The sequence below is a fragment of the Aethalodelphis obliquidens genome, unplaced genomic scaffold (genome assembly GCF_003676395.1).
Source record: "Aethalodelphis obliquidens isolate GAN/ISIS:26980383/991018 unplaced genomic scaffold, ASM367639v1 scaffold12, whole genome shotgun sequence".
NCBI lineage: Eukaryota > Metazoa > Chordata > Mammalia > Artiodactyla > Delphinidae > Aethalodelphis > Aethalodelphis obliquidens.
In genome coordinates, this window is record NW_020837956.1 from 9,050,870 (window position 1) to 9,056,285 (window position 5,416).

Here is a 5,416-nt window from a genome sequence, read left to right on the forward strand (position 1 = left end):
AGTCAAAAATAAATAAATTTATTTATTTGTTAAAAAAATATATATATAGCACAAGTGGATCAACGATGAGTGCGTCAGGGAACAAAGGATGTGTGGAGGAGTCCAATGAAATCAAGATTCCATGGGTTATCATGGCTTTACTCTCTTGCAATTATATTGAACCTCCCTCACCTTCCCACCACTAAATTCACAGATATCCCCGTGTCTGCCTCATTACAATGGAAGAAGCGTCCCAGTTTTTCAGTGAAAGAAAAATTCCATCTCTTGTTCCCTGAATCCCATTGCTTCTCATCTTCTCAAGGGCTTTTTTCCTTCGGCTATCTCCCCACTCTCTTTCCTCATCAATCTCTCCCTCCTTAATGGGTTATTTCCACGAGCACACAACATGCTCTAGTCTCTCCCATCTTAAAAACAAATAAACTGGGAATTCCCTGATGGTCCAGTGGTTAGGATCCGGCTCTTTCACTGCCGTGGCCCGGGTTCAAACCCTGGTCGGGGAACTGAGATCCCGCAAGTCATGCGGCACGGCCGGAAATAAAAAGGAAAAAACAGATAAACTTTCTGTATTAGTTAGGATAACGTTAGGCTGCTGTAACAGAGAAATCACCGAAGACTGTCTCAAAGGTAGAAGTTGACTCTCACATGAAAAGCCTAGGAAGGCAGTGTAGGGGTGATATGGTAACTTCTTCTATCTGTTGCTCTGCCATCCTTAACTTGCAGCTTCTCTCCAAGATGGATGCCCCAGCCCTTGCCAGCACTTCAACCTCCCAGCCAGAAGGAAAGGGGAGAAGAGGAAGGAGGAAATAAGGCTACTTCCTTTGAGGGACACGACCTGGAAGTTGCATACATGTCCAATCACAAGGTATTGCCCTCAGACTTGGTCAAAAAACACACCTAGTGGCAAAGGAACTTAAGAAATATGGTCTTCGTTGGGCAGCAATGTGTCCACTTAAAGATTCCATCACTATTGAAGAAGAGGAGAATGGCTATTGAGGGAAAGCTGGCGATCTCTATCACCCTCTGCACCTTTGACCGCCCAAATAAATGCACGCTCTCTTCTCACACGTGCAACATGCTAATCCCCTTCCCAAGCCCAAACCCACAAGGTTTCATCCATGACTGCAACCAGCTCAGAGCCCAGGCCTTCCTGACACTTGTCAGATCTTTATATGAAGTTCAGATGTTGGTCTGGTGACATACAAACTAAAAACCAAGTTATCTATTTGTTCCCCTTTACCAACCAGCAACACATACACATATACTCTACAAGGCAGAAGAGGATAACCCCAATTAATCTGCCATTTGGAGAGGGAAAAATAGAAAACACACAGCAGGAACATAGCAATTAACAGATCCCACTGGGCAGGAACTCCAAGGGTTCCCTATCTCAGAGAGGAGAATGTTCTTTGGTATTGAATACCTGAAAACATTCTCTGTGGCTCTCGGCTCTGCCTTTGGGGCAGTACTTCTTTGTCTACCTGTTGTCCTCCAGGGCCACATCTGAAAAGGGCATTGGAGAATATACCCTTCTGGGTGGTGAGGGTGCAGTGTTCACAGCCTGTTTCCTGCCGGTGCAGGTTTGGGAGCTCACAGCTTGCTTTAGGAGTTGAGCAATTCTAGAGTTGTACTGGCCAGCCTTGTAGACTTTTGCCAATGACTTTCCCTCAAAAACTTAGCATAACATTAAAAAGTGAAATACAAAACATAATTCAATGTACAATCATATAGAAAAGAATTAAATAGGAATAAACCGAACAAGGCTTGTACATTGAAACCTATAAGACATCATTAAAATAAATTGAAGAGAAACTAAATAAATGGAAAGTCATCCTGTGTCCATGGATTAGAACACAATATTGTTAAGATGGTAATATTCCCCCAAATGACCTACAGACTCAATGAAATCCCTATTAAAATTCCAGCTGCCTTTTTTGCAGAAATTGAAAATGTATCTAAGAGTCATATAAAATTGCAAGGGGCCCAGCATAGCCAAGACAGTCTTGAAAAAGAAGAACAAAGTTGGAAGACTCACACTACCCTATTTCAAAACTTACTGCAAAACTATATTAATCAACACAGCATGGTACTGGCATAAGAATAGACACATAAGTCAATGGAACAGAATTGAGACTCTGGACATGGAGACTTTGACACATGGTGAAAAAATAGTCTTTTTCAAGAATGGTCCTGGGACAACTAGATCTCCCTATTCAAAAGAATGTAATCAGATCCCTACTTCACACCACATATAAAAATTAAGTCAAAGTTGATTATAGACCTAAATGTAAGAAAGAAAAATATAAAACTTCATGATCTTGGATTAAACATTGACTTTTTTTTTTTTTTGCGGTACCCGGGCCTCTCACTGTTGTTGCCTCTCCCGTTGCGGAGCACAGGCTCCGGACGCGCAGGCTCAGCGGCCATAGCTCACGGGCCCAGCCGCTCCGCGGCATGTGGGATCTTCCTGGACCGGGGCACGAACCCGTGTCCCTTGCATTGGCAGGTGGACTCTCAACCACTGCACCACCAGGGAAGGCCCAAACTTTTTTTTTTAATTTATTTATTTTATTTTTGGCTGCATTGGGTCTTCGTTGCTGCATGCGGGCTGTCTCTAGTTACTGTGAGCAGGGGCTACTCTTGGTTGCAGTGCGCGGGCTTCTTATTGCGGTGGCTTCTCTTGTTGTGGAGCACGGGCTCTAGGCACACAGGTTTCAGTAGTTGTGGCACACGGGCTCCGTAGTTGTGGCTCGCAGGCTCTAGAGCGCAGGCTCAGTAGTTGAGGCGCATGGGCTTAGTTGCTCCGTGGCATGTGGGATCTTCCTGGACCAGGGCTGAAACCCGTGTCCCCTGTGTTGGCAGGAGGATTTTTAACCACTGCGCCACCAGGGAAGTCCCTAAAACTATTTTTAAAAAATTAGTATGACTACAGTCTATTTGTTTCTAATCTGTTCCATAAGCAAGTAACCCAGCCAAAAAAGCTGGAGCAGACATAGTTCTTAAACCTGAAGACATTTTTACGCACATTTATTTCCCAGCCTCTATACTCTACCCATCCTACCCTGTCTTAACTTTATAATAGTTTATGAGGTTATCTAACCTAGTAGGCCTGGGTGGAAAGGCAGCACCCTGAATCTGCTCTGGGCTGTTGAACTGACTCCCATTGTCGGGCAGGGTGTTCCTAACTGGAGCTAACTGGGAAAGGCTTGGGCCACAGTCTTGTCTCCTGGGAAAGCTGCCTCTTCAGGGCTCTTTCACGTCACTTCCTCAGTTTGGGGTGCAAAAGCAGTTGACTTCCTCAGCACCTTTCCAAATACTGGATTCTTAGTCAACTTACCTTACTGGCCACAGGCAGGAAGAATCTCCATGAACAGAGCTCTGTTTATTTTCATCTATGCTTGCAAACTGCTGTCTCTCTTCTGAGTGTTTCTCTCTTCCAGGACCTTGCTATAAATGTGGGGAGAAGACTACCCACCAACACTTGCACCTTTTCTAACCACTTCCTCTAGAACTAGAGGCTCAGTAGGCACGTGAACTGTCTTCCAAGATATCAGAGGAGATAGTGTTACCAACTGTTTTGCATAGCACAGGTCACCAGCTTTCCAACCTGACATATCTGCTCACCGCACAACGCCTCATGTTTAAAATTCTGCCACATCCGACATTCCACTTCTGGATGTCAAATTCTATGTTAATCAGAATATAGTTTAGACTACTGTAACAAAGGCCTCAAACTACACTGGCTTACACAAAATAGAAGGGTTTTTTTTGTTTTGTTTTGTTTTTTTCTCTCATGTACCTTGACGGTTCAGGGCTGATACGGGGGTTTAGTGGTTTTGGAGGACTCAGGTTTCTTGTATCTTTTTACTTCGCTACTTTCAACATGTTGCTTCCAGCACACAGTCTAAGACAGCTTCTGTCAGAGGTTGGATTACTCAGGAAACAGACTCTGAGACAGATTTGCAGCCAGGTGTTCTACTGGGGAGTGAACCCTGATGGCAGGGGGAGTGATGGAGGTAACACTGGGCAAAGGGCAGAGCTGAGCTGTGATGCAGTCACAACAGAGGACTCAGCCAATCCCAGAGGAGCTCTGGTGCTGGGGTGGCCTTCATAGTTGTCTCAATTAAAGCAGGAACTAGGTTTGTTACCCCACAAGTCATTGGATACGGGCCCCCTTTTGATACTCCCAGGGAGGAAGCATAACTCTGGGCAAAGCAGTTTCTGGGGAAAGATTCAGCTGAGCTGTGAGTGGACAGTGCTCCTGGCAGCTGGGGGAAGGAGGGCCTCGGTTTTAGATGGGGCATCAGGCGGTGTCCACTGGTGTCCAAGGCTACAGAGTCCACGAGAGCTCCCAAGGTTCTCACCACCAGGTTTGCCTGGTGGGAAATGGAAAAGCCCACACAGTACTTCCACTCACATCCCTTTAACCAGACTTAGCCACATGGTTGCACCTACCTGGAAGGTAAAAACTCGAGAAAGAAAGCAAAAGTGAAGTCATTTGGAGTCATTTGGGAGTCTCTGCCATGTGTCCCTTGATTCCATGTCCTTCTCTAGCCACTGTCTCATTTGTCTGTCGCTCCTCAGAACCTGGCTTCCTCCATTTCTGCATCTGTCTTTGCTCCAGAAGCCCCACCTGACATCTCTTGGATACTGTGTTAGACTTATTGGATTGTCTCTTTCAGTCACCTGCAAAAGTATTCAAACTAGCTCCTAGGGGGAAAAAAGATTTTATGAGGTCATGTGTTGGATCAAAGAGAGGATCTACCTTCAGGCACGGATGGACCCAGAGGTTCAAATGATGTTACCAGAGTTGTCTCTCTCCATTTCCTGATCTGTCTTTCCTGTGTTGGTTTCGTTTTCTGACTGAATGATGCCACTGACAGCGCCAGCCCTACATTTTCTTACAGCTCACAAACTCAGAGAAGAGTGCAATCCTCTCTCCTTCAGTGTCCCCCATGTGTGCTCACCCAAGGACCAACCTTTGTGTCCAGGGGGGTGAGTGCTCTGACTGGCCAGCCTGAGTCACGCCCTTTGGCGTGCTTGGGGAAGTGAGGCCGTATATGTGATAGCCCAACCAGAAACACTGGCTGGGGCGGGGGGATAGGCAGTGGGCTTCTATTGCTAAACAGGAGGGAAGGGATGCTGATGCTGTTATAGCCTGGGCATCTCAAACTTAACACATCTACAGCTGAACTCTTGGCTCCCCTCCCAGCCCCAAATATGTGCTGTCTCCACTCTTCCCATATGGTAAGTGGCACCTGCATCCACCTAGCTGCTTAAGCAAGATAACTGCGAGCCATCTTTATACGTCCTTCCCTCTTCACCCCACATCCCAACGTTCACTTACAGATTCTACCACTCAGATGCTCTTCGATCAGTCCCATCATCCATTTTCTCCATCGCCAATAGGTTACGCAGC

At 46.0% G+C, this 5,416-nt stretch overlaps 1 non-coding gene across 1 annotated transcript; it reads left to right on the forward strand.

Annotated features, from left to right (window-relative positions):
- The first annotated feature begins 428 nt into the window (after positions 1-428).
- Positions 429-500, forward strand: TRNAE-UUC (transfer RNA glutamic acid (anticodon UUC)). Its single transcript has one exon. It is a non-coding gene; the product is annotated as a tRNA-Glu (tRNA).
- Positions 501-5,416: the final 4,916 nt, after the last annotated feature.